The 11677-nt window shown below is 41.3% G+C and overlaps 1 long non-coding RNA gene across 1 annotated transcript; it reads left to right on the forward strand.

Annotated features, from left to right (window-relative positions):
• The first annotated feature begins 6085 nt into the window (after window positions 1-6085).
• On the forward strand, window positions 6086-11100 carry LOC134296140 (uncharacterized). Its single transcript, XR_010002718.1, has 2 exons — window positions 6086-10474; window positions 10561-11100. It is a non-coding gene; the product is annotated as an uncharacterized LOC134296140 (long non-coding RNA).
• Window positions 11101-11677: the final 577 nt, after the last annotated feature.

The raw sequence follows: 11677 nt of genomic DNA on the forward strand, positions 1-11677 counted from the left end.
CTCCTGCAGAGGATGAAAAGCTGCTCTCAGTCCAATGTTTATTTTTCCTTGCGCCCCCTCCCCTGTGGCATCCACACTGAGAGAATAGCCATCTCTTTGACTCAGCGGGGACCAGATGTCTCCTTCCATCCCGTCCTATCCCATGCACAGTACAAGGCTCTTCTGTTGCAGGCAAGGGAGTGAGTGAGAGATCAGCCAGAGAGAGCACAAATTGGTGCTTTACCTCCCCTCAGCTCCAAAAAGGCAGTGTTTGAAACCATTTCCTTTCCAGGCTTAGAAAATGTTTTTGTAACACTCCTATTTCCCTTCCCAACCACCTCTAACTGGAGTGAGAGGTTCCAGCAGGACGAAGCAAACAGGATCTTTGATATCTGCATATCCCATCACCCAAAACAGCAGTAATCTAGAGCAGTGGTTCTCAACCTGTGGGTCCCCAGATGTTTTTGGCCTTCAACTCCCAGAAATCCTAACAGCTGGTAAACTGGCTGGGATTTCTAGGTGTTGTAGGCCAAAAACATCTGGGGATCCCAAGTTGAGAACCACTGGTCTAGAAGGAGAAGACAATGAACAGGGACTTCTTTTCAATGAAAAGCAGGCCAACACATTAAGTAACTGAGCAGGTGAGAGAGATGAAACTTAAGCAGTCAGTGACAATATCTTCCCTTCATCTCCTCTTGTTTTGTTCCCTGAGTCAAGTGACATTGACTATTCCCAAATTGTCAAGCAATATAAGACCAGGAATATTATCCAAAAGCCAAAAAACCTTTACATTGTACTATTTAGCCAAAGAAAGAAGTCATCTCCTAAAACCTTAGTCCATGTAAGAGTGTTCTGTAAGGCAAGGCTCTCTGTTGTTTTTTTCTGCAGCAGACTAACATGGTTGCTTGTCTGGAAATTGTAGACCACTTGCTTAATCAATAGCTTTTAAAAGGATAAGACAAATATCCCACAATTGAAGACTGGAGAGCTGAGTTAAACCAGCTGTGGATTTTTTTTCCAGATTAGACACTTTATGACTCAACAACTGGGGGAATAGGGGTGTGCCATGAAATCTGACCGTGTGTGGAAAGCGAGCTGTTTCCTTTGCAAGGACCAGGGTTCAGCTTACTATTTTTATAGCTTACTTCTAAAACAGTTTTAAACTGGTTGGGTAAGAATAATCATTTGAGGCTGGATCCACACTAGCACTATAAACCAGCTCAATTGTGCATTGCCCTGCCCCAATTTTATGCCAGCTAAAGTCACATTATGACATCATAATAGAAACCTGATGCCTACTGATAACCACACCCTCCCTTCCATAATTTACAAAAGGGAATATCCCACTATTTCACCATGATCACTGTATCAAACTATTCTCACTCACACTACTGCAGATTTATTTATTTATTTACAATATTTATATTCCGCCCTTCTCACCCCAAAGGGGACTCAGGGTGGATCATAATGTACATATATGGCAAACATTCAATGCCATTAGACAAACAACACACAGACAGACAGACACAGAAGCTTTTTAACTTTCCAGCTTCTGGCTTTGTGAGGGTATGCTCGATTCCGGCCACAGGAGGAGCTGCTGCTTCATCATCCACTGTGACAACAAGTTCTTTGTTGATGGAGTACTTCCTCATCCGGTGTTGTAACTCAGTTAAATTAGCCTCCCCCGCATAAGTGTTCCCTAAATTTTCCTGCTTGACAGATGCAACTGTCTTTCGGGTTGCTTAGGTCAACAAAGAGCAGGGCTATTTTTTATTTCAATTGTCAGGTGCTCACTCTGACACGGGCTGGCCTCGAACTCATGACCTCTTGATCATAGTGATTTATTGCAGCTGGCTATTAACCAGCCTGCGCCACAGCCTGGCCCACTCCGTTTTGTTCTTATTGTTATTGTTGCTAAAATGAAGAACAATTTTAACCAACATAAACTTAGCAGTATTTCAATGGGAAGTGTGAACCTGCTTTTGACTGATGAGATAATCAAGTTAATAAGGATTGTTGTTGTGTGCCTTCAAGTTGTTTCAAACTTAGGGTAACCCTAAAGTCTAAAGATAAGGGCAGGGGCCAGGTAAATGAACTGGAAGGCTGAATAAGGGTGTTGATGGCCACTGTCTGTTTACCCATCTGATCTGCTTACTATTCATCTGCACTAGTGAGGAAGCAATAGACAGTCCTCAAGGTGACACACATATTCACCTCTATGTATCTGGTCACAACATGGCAAACAATAGATGCCTTTCATCTATCTGCCCCAGGGGTCCCCAAATTAAGGCCCACAGGCTGGATGTGGCTCTCTAAGATCATTTACTCAGCCCACACACTAAACTTTAGACTTCTTTTTCTACAGTCTTCCACCTTACTGAGCATTATTGTCTTTTATAGTGAGTCAAAACTTTTCACGATATGTCTGAAGTATGACAATTTCAGTTGAATCATCTTGGCTTCTAGGAAGAAATAAAGTGGCCTCATTTAGTGGTTCTTAGGACTACAGGTAGCCCACAGGTTACATGTAGCCCTCCCCTGTTTTCTATGCCTGAAAATTATATAGATTTAAATAATGCTATCTGTATTACATAATAGATCTGGAAAAGTTATCAAACTGACCAGCTTGCAATTTTCCTGGTCTGTTTTTACACTATCTATTCTCCAGCCTTTTGGAATAGAGGTCAGTCAGTTTTAGGAACATATTACTTATTTTGGTTAGACAAGAAGCAATTACAAATCTGAATTCTCTAAAACCTCTCAGATGAACAACATCTGGACCCAGTGATTTATTTTCAGTTTGTCAATAAAGAATGCAACTTTTTCACTTATCACCATAATTTGTCTCCATTCGTAAAGGTGCAGTCTGCCATGCCTTCCTGAAAACTGCAGTTCAGGCATGGGTATCTTCCCTTCTTTTTCTGCAGTGAAGACAGCTAATAATAACTCTTTTTCTACAATCTCTTTATCCTGTTTAGATATTCTATCAGTCCCCTGGTCATTCATTTCCACAGTCACTTGTTTTTCACTATTCATAATAATTACCACTAAAGATCTTCATAATAAGCTTAAAGTAAACATGTCTGAAGCTATTACAGAGAGGGCTTGGGATGAATTCAGTGATAATAAAGGTTGATATTAATCCAGTGCATTTTTTTGCATATTTGATTATATTCACAATACTATTTTTGTAATGAGCCTGCCATTCTTGTTCCTCAATCTGTAGTAGCAGCATCCTTGAACAGATCCCTGAGTGCAGAAATGGAGGCTCACTAGATTTCTTTTCCCATATTGGCATCATCACAGGGACAGGTTGTACAAAATAATTCACATACATACATCCACCCTAACTTAATTTTCCTCCACAGGTTTCAAGAGTAGATGGCTAGAGACAGAAATATCACAGATTAACTACAGACAAAGCTGTCTCCATTTTAGTGAAGGCTGTCTGGGGCCCAAAATAAAATTCTTGATTAGAATGGAATGCTGCCAAGTTAGTTTCATTGTGATTGTATGAAGCTTACTCTCCCTCGCTATTTTATTATAAATTCTAGGGAAGCAGAAGGAAATCAACATCTGTTTCCACAACATGCTATCCTAGAGAGTATATTGAGTGGCACTATGTGCTTGTTTTCCCTTTCCTGACAATGACAGGGTTGCAGGGATACATCCCAGGGGAACCAAACAACTGTGGTACAGCCAGGAACTTTTAAGATGGAACGTGGCTATTGTTTGGAGATTGTTGGTCAGAGGCAGACAGAGAGTAGATCAAGATCTATGTAGCAAAGAATCAATGTTTGTGCAGAAAACTGGCTCTGTTCATGATGATTATAATGATACTGCAAGCCTGAAATATTCCCACCCTCATCTTAGGCATATTTATATGATTGAACTTTTCACCTTGAGAATCTTTAGAGGATTTTTTCCACTCTTTTTCTTACACACACACACACACACACACACACGAATTTGTGTATATGTGCACCTAAGATGATTCTGCTGCATACAAAAATGTCAAGAATGAATGAGATGACTGTGTATCATGTTTCCAAATATAAAGGGAACAGTGCTTGAGCTACAGGATGAACATCTGGTGGTAAACTTCCATAAAATCTGCAAAGTATCATGTGGATGTATGAAGGTGTGATTTAGCAACGTCCTGAATAATGTTTTAGTATAAATTTGACTAGAGGGGAACTCATGCCCGGCCCTCTTTGTTCACTGCCTGCAAAGCTTTCCACCCGGCGCCAGAGTTTGTACCAATTCCCTTGAGATGTGGCTCACAGGCCACAGAAGTGTAAGCTGAACCCCAAGACTTACATAGTCTTGTCTTCAAACTGGGGATCACATCTAGATAGAAAGATAGGCACTTACTCCCTTTTCTTTCAGCCTCACCCACTCCACACCACCCAGACCTAGACGAATGGAAAATGCTTTAGGAAATTAAGAATCTGCTTAATGAATACCAGACTGGGTACTAGAAGGCTTTTTAGTTTAACCTGTCTGAATGAAAAATGAAGTGCAGTGTAGTTAAGACTCTGCACATGGAGTCTGAAGGGGAGCTGGAGGAGGAAATTGGGGCTGCGGAAACTGAAGGTTTTGTGTCCTGCTGTATGTACAAGAAGAGTGAAAAGGAGGGAAAAGTCTTATTTAAATCCAGAAAAGACTTCCCTAATGCTCTATTCCGACACACATTTATTTAAGAGGCTAGTTACATTGTTCTCCATGAGATTTACTTCTGAATAACCACACATAAGGTGACACAAGAAGCTTTCGAGTGATGGATGAGTATGAATAAGAGGCAGAGCATTTTTAAAGACATTGTTCCTGAGTATAAAAAATATTTGACTATCACTCTGAAGTCTGGGGTGTGACTCTTCATTCGACCATAAAAACCCACTAGATGACATTAGGAGAGTCACACACTCTCATCCCCAGAAAACCCTGTGATAAATTCACTTTAGGGTTGCCACAAATCGGAAACCACCTGACAGCACACAAGAAGTCTCCCATTCAAAAGGTTCACAAGTTGAAACTTCTCCATTATGTACTTAGACTGAGGTGAGGTTTGTTTTGTTTTTATTATATTTTGAAGTGAGAATATTGTGTAATACATACACCTATTGGTATCCTAGCAATTTTTATCGCTCTGCCCACCAGCAGAACATACCTCAAATAGAAAGAAGAAAATTCCCTAAAGCGCCCACCAAAGCTTAACAACATTGTTTTTAAAACACAGCTTTTCTGGAATATATGTTTTAAGGTATTACTTTTTATGCATTGAAAGGTATTGAAATAGGTAGGAATCATACATTTCACTGGTGAAATAGCTTTGTGTCCATTTGCCTCCACTAGGACCCCTTCCACACAGCTGAATAAAATCCCACATTTTCTGTTTTGAATTAGAATATATGGCAGTGTAGAATCAGATAACCCAGTTCAAAGCAGATATTGTGGGATTTTCTGCCTTGATATTCTGGTTTATATGGCTGTGTGGAAGGGCCTTGGGTGTCCGAAAACTAGTAATACCTGTCCATTTGATATGTACAGTAACTGTTAGATTAAAATGCTTTGGTAAGAAAAACTGCTCATTGTGGTAGATCTCCTGTTGTACATGCTTGTAAGTACAAAAAGTCATGAATGTGTTGGTGGTCTAGTTATCTGTTGTGAAAAAAACATTTGTGTATGTGTGTATATGTATGTGTGTGTGTGTATGTATATACACATACATACAAACATACACATACACAGATTCAAATCCCGGGAGCGGAATGAGCGCCCTCTGTTAGCCCCAGCTCCTGCCAACCTAGCAGTTCGAAAACATGCAAATGTGAGTATATCAATAGGTACTGCTCCAGCGGGAAAGTAATGGCGCTCCATGCAGTCATGCCAGCCACATGACCTGGAGATGTCTATGGACAATGCCGGCTCTTCGGCTTAGAAATGGAGATGAGCACCAACCCCCAGAGTCGGTCACGACTGGGCTTAACGTCAGGGGAAACCTTTACCTTTACCATATACATACATACATATATATACATATATATATATATATCTCAGATGAATGACTGAGGAGTGACCATGGGGTGCATCTCAACTCATAACACTGACTTATACTGGTCCAGACAAAGATGGTGAGGAGACACCTGTTCCTTAACCCACCCCTTCCAGTGGGTTTTGGCTTTGTAAATATGTTTGAGGCCTCGTGAAAAAAGTGAGATCCAAGATTGGTGTTCTAAAATCAATGTTCTTCTTCAGAATGGAGCTGAAGAAGGGGCAACTTTGGACTGGGGTGCATTGTATAGGAATATCCATCTTCAGTTTTTTCATTCTCCCATTTAAAGGGTTTTGCCCCATTTGGTAAGTTTACAAGAATGTTCATACATGTGTGGGTGTTTTTTCATATTTGGAGGAATGTTTATTTTTTAAACAAGGTCACAAATACAAGCATTATATTCCATTGTGTCAGCTTGTACCTAAGACAGAAGACATGGTCAGGCCTAAAACATCAACACAGTTTATGTTGCCAAATCTTCACAATGTCTACTTCTGTGGGTACTGTCTGCCTGTTGACACATGGATCTATGGGATTGCTTTAATAAAACAAAGACGGAAGCAGATATTTAACCTAGGTGACAAAAAAAGACATTTTCTTAATCTCCCCCAATGTGGAAAACCCAAAGACTAAGTAAAACCCAGCTGGCTTGTGGTCTGACCAATGGTGAAACTCACTGCCCTCCCTTTAGGCCACATCAACTGCAGAAGGGAGAGATCTTTGCATGCCACTGTCAATCCGTAATGAAATACTTTGAAGGGTGCTTAGAGCATGATTCATTGCCTACCAATGGCTATGTTTTTAGTGCAGTTAAATTTAAATGTGTTTACTAGAATGTAACATTACTTTAGGGAAACAAAACTCAGGCAGGAGGACCCAAAGGAACTTGATCCTTTTGTGAGTTCATGCAAGTCGAGCAAAAATCTGCCTTTCAGAGAACTGGCTCTGGTGAAGTGCTTTCATTCCTTGGTCTCCTTTGGAGTGGGGGAGTTAGAAAGAGGTGAAAGGAAATCCAGTTTCAGTCTTGGAAATACTATACAATACCTGGGAACTCATTGGTGAGGTCAAGGTGATCCTCAAAATGAAATCCAGCATTCCCAATGGGCAAAACTTGGATTTACTCTTTGGGTTACAACTCCGAGAATCTCACTCACCAATCTAGTGGCTGACAAAGGTGACTTGGCTATGCTGGGAACTTTAGTCCAAAAAGTAACTTTCTCAAGCTTTGCCAATGGATGCTGGCACTTTCACAGGGCCATGGTAGGATTTCACTTTTTTTCTCTGGCAGGAAGCAAGACTAAGAAAGGACATACATACAGGCAGAATAGATTCTGTTTTGTGGTCCTTGTGGAAGAACCCAGCGGCAAGGAGAATTAAAAGCAAGCCAAATTACACCAAAGAAAGATTTCACCTCCATTCTGGCAGGAAAACTGTGTTTAATTGGTTGATTTTGCTTTAAGCCCAAGTCCCTAGTCTTCATGTTCATTGGCAGACCTTTGAAATGGGGTTTGCCTTTGGAATCAGCTAACATGTGTAGGAATGGATTTTAGAAATTGAAACTTTTCCCAATCTTTATTTATTTAGTTACTTGGTTATATTTTAGCTCATTTTTCCTGTTAGCACAAAGCAGCATTCACCAATCTCCTTCCATTCCAATTTATGTGTGTACATGTCTTGAATCACCCACATAATTTTCATGGGGGTTTCATAGGCAAGGAAAATTCAAAGGTGGTAACTCTGTCAAAGTCCTGTGAGGGAGAAAAACTAAGTGACCTGAAGCCAGTGAATATAAACACAGTGCTGAATCAAATCAAAGATCTCTCACATCCAGTAGTCTGTTCCCATAGTGGCCAAGCAGTTACAAATATGGATTGAGTGTCCCTTATCTGAAATGCTTGGGACCAGAAATGTTTTACATTTTAGATTTTTTCAGATTTTGAAATACATGCATTTGCATATAGGTACTTAATGGGATATCTTGGAAAAGGGACCCAAATCCAAGCACAAGGTTCTTCTATGTTTCACATACACCTTATACAGATATCCTAAAGGTAATTTTATACGAGATGTTTTTATAATTTTGTTCATGAAACAATGTTTGTGTACACTGAACAATCAGAAAGCAAACATGTTATGATCTCAGCCACCCATGTGGACAATTTCAGATTTTGGGGTATTTGGGATTCCAGAATTCCAGAAAAAGGATGCTCAGCCTGTTCACCGGGACCTGACTGCAACTGCACCTGCTGTCTCACAATATTCCCTGTGAACCAGAAAGCGATAATATAGAGGCACATTACTCCCAAGTCCCCCAGCTGAACACTCTAAACCAGGGGTGAGAAAGCTTGACCCTCCAGATGTTTTGAACTATTATTCCCACAAGCCCTTACCATTGGCTAGATAGATCTCATGGGAATCACAGGCCAAAACTGCTGGAAGTCAGGTATTTCCAAATGTCGGCTTTCCGGTGAACTTGCAGAGAAAATTACCAAAAAAGAATCCTGACTTGAAATCAACTCATGAGAACATATGGACTGTTATGTAGAAACCTTCAGCTTTCTGTGAATATGTGTGAACAGATCTAGAAACAATCATGGCTTAAATTAGTTTCTAGAGTGTTTCCTTTCATCCCCCATTACATTTAAATTCACACTTATCTGGAAACCAACAGTTGCTATGTGTTTGTACTCATAGGCCTTGTCTTTTATAGCTAGTATCAGGGTATAGAAAACTCTCCAAATATAGTGTGAGCACTAGAATGGTCACTAATAATTTGTGCTGAAACACTTGGAAAAGACATTGGAAAAACAAAGGTTCTCCAAGTGTGATTCCTCATATAGAACAAATGGCATTAATTCCTTGTCACAAACCTTCCAGCTATCCAGATCTGGCAGGGACAGTCCTGATTCATCCTCTGTCATCCCACTTTCCAACAGTCGTTAAAAGGTTCCAGTGTCTTTTTTCTCCACTCACTTTCCTCCTTTGTCCTCAGGTTATTTTAGGGGGAGAGCAAGGGGCAGAGTTTAGCCCTTTCCAGTAGGGTCAAACAAAAACAAACTGCTGCAACCTCTTCTAGTTCATCTGTTTTTCCTTATTAATAACTTTTGCCCTCTGAACCAGCCTCTGATGTTGCTTGGCTGCACATATCCCAGTTTTATCTGTGTTATGTTAGACAGGGAAGCAACATTGAGGCAATGGTGAGCAGCCTACATTGCCCTATATCCCAGGATATGATCCCAGATTATCTGATTTGAACTTGATTATATGAGTCCATACTGCAAGATAATTTGGGATTGACAGATTATCTGAGATCAAATCCTGGAATATAGGGCAGTGTAGATCCAGCCGGAGAGTCTATAGACCATAATGGTTAAAGTTAAACATACCACTAGGGCTGGATCTACACTGCCCTATATCCCAGGCTCTGATCCCAGATTATCTGACAGTGTAGATTCATATAATCCAGTTCAACACAGATAATCTGGGATCAGATCCTGGGATATAGGGCAGTGTAGATTCAGGCTATAATTGGGTGTGGCGCAGCTGCAGCCTGCTGCAATAAATCACTCTGACCATGAGGTCATGAGTTCGAGGCCAGCCCATGGCGGGGTGAGCACCCATCAATTAAAAAAATAGCCCCTGCTTGTTGCTGACCTAGCAACCCGAAAGATAGTTGCATCTATCAAGTAGGAAACAAGGTACCACTTATAAAGTGGGGAGGCAAATTTAACTAATTTACGACATTGGAATGAGGAAGTGCCGTCACAGTGGATGATGAAGCAGCTGCTCCCCCCTGTGGCCAGAATCAAACATCCCCTCAGGAGAAGATTAAATTGCCTCTGCGTCTGTTTCTGTCTCGGTTCTATGTGTATATGGGCATTGAATGTTTGCCCTATATGTTATGGTTGAGCCTTCGGGCTCTGGTAATGGAAGAAGGGGTCGTAAGACTCCTCGAGAGTCAGACACTCTCGAGGAGCGTGAAAGAAAACGTCTCCGGGATTTGTTTGCAGAGCCGACAGATGAGGACTCATTTGAGGGTTTTTCTCAGGGTTTGGAGGAAGAGATGGTCAGCTCGGAGGAGAATGACATGGAATGGACTTGTGTGAGGGAGGATTTGGGTGTTGGGGAAACAGGCAATGAAAGCGTGGGAGGTGATTGGCGGGTTGCAGGATCAGACCCATGGACTGGTTGGAGGGATGGAGCGGGATCCACAGCTGGGGATGCTGTGGGGCGTAGTCGAAGGTGCTTAAGCTCTGATGAGGATGATGATGTTGGGGCGTCTGGAATTGGGATGGCAGCTGACAGCGATGATGAGCTTGAACTGGGATAAAATGGGGTTTGGGACCAATGTCTAATTGCGTTGGGCAAGGTAATCTGGACGGACGCTTGGGCTTTTGTTTGGGAACTTCCTGAAGACGGGTGTGATTCGCTACTGGATACGTAAGTTTACCAAGGACACTGGGCATCGACGGCGGGAGGAACTGTGTGGGGTTTTTCTCTGTGCAACTTGTGTTTAATCTTGATAGCTTGAACCTCCGTCGTCTTTTTGACGGGCAATACCTACTTACACTGGATTGACGCTGGACTGACTGACTACGATTCCGGATTAACCCTGCTGCTGGCTATCGGTGAGACCTTTGGATTCCTTGACGACTACGCTTGGCTATTGATCTTCTGGACCGGATTGGGACCCTGCTGACTGCCGTTACCCTAGACCTGAATCCTGACTACGACCACGCTTTCGTTTGCTGCAGGGAGGAATAAACAAGCCTGTTTTACTCCCCTGCTGTTTCTGAGTAGCAGAGAGGAATCTGCTACCAGTCTTTTGTTTACATTCTGACTCCTGTTGATCCTCTTTTGTTTGCATTGTTTGCCAAGCTGAAGTAAGCACTTTGATTTAATCCGGATTACACTGCTGTTTAACCCGGTTTATCCCTTTGAACCATTTAAGCTCAAACTGAGCTGTTTTTTGTTATTTATCCCACTGAAGTCAAGTGTTTGCCCTGTTCTTTGTTTCCTACGGGCGTTTTTAGTTCTGTAACCTCAATAAACTGAGTTTTGTTTTACTTGCTGGCGTTCTGTCTATGACACTATATGTATATAATATGATCTGCCCTGAGTCCCCTTCAGAGTGAGAAGGGCGGAATATAAATACTGTAAATAAATAAACAAATAAATAAATAAATAAATAAATTGCGTAGTGTGAAAAGGGAAAACTTCATCTGCAAAATCTGAAAACATGAAAATTGTTCTACATCTATTTCTGCTTTCAAAGAAAAGTGTTATTGATTGATTGATCAATTGATGGGCTGATTGAGATTTTGAGCCTCATGAAAGGGACAATCACAATTCCTGGAGACATTTTCAGCTAGCAAAAGAGTTACAGCAGGCATTCTGAGGCCCCTTCTACACTCCCATATAAAATCCATATTATCTGCTTTGAATTGTAGACTCATATAATCCAGTTCAAAAGCAGATGTGGATTATCTGATTTCATAATCTGGATTATATGGCAGTGTAGAAAGGGCCTGAGAGAAGTCCAGGGCTGAAAAACAACCATAGGGCTAAATATTACAGGTTTCATTATTCCCCCATCCCTAAAACTAGTGGAAATGTTGGAGGATTCAGAGAAATATCTAGGAT

This window comes from Anolis carolinensis, chromosome 2, assembly GCF_035594765.1.
Source record: "Anolis carolinensis isolate JA03-04 chromosome 2, rAnoCar3.1.pri, whole genome shotgun sequence".
In the NCBI taxonomy this organism is placed as follows: Eukaryota; Metazoa; Chordata; class Lepidosauria; order Squamata; family Dactyloidae; genus Anolis; species Anolis carolinensis.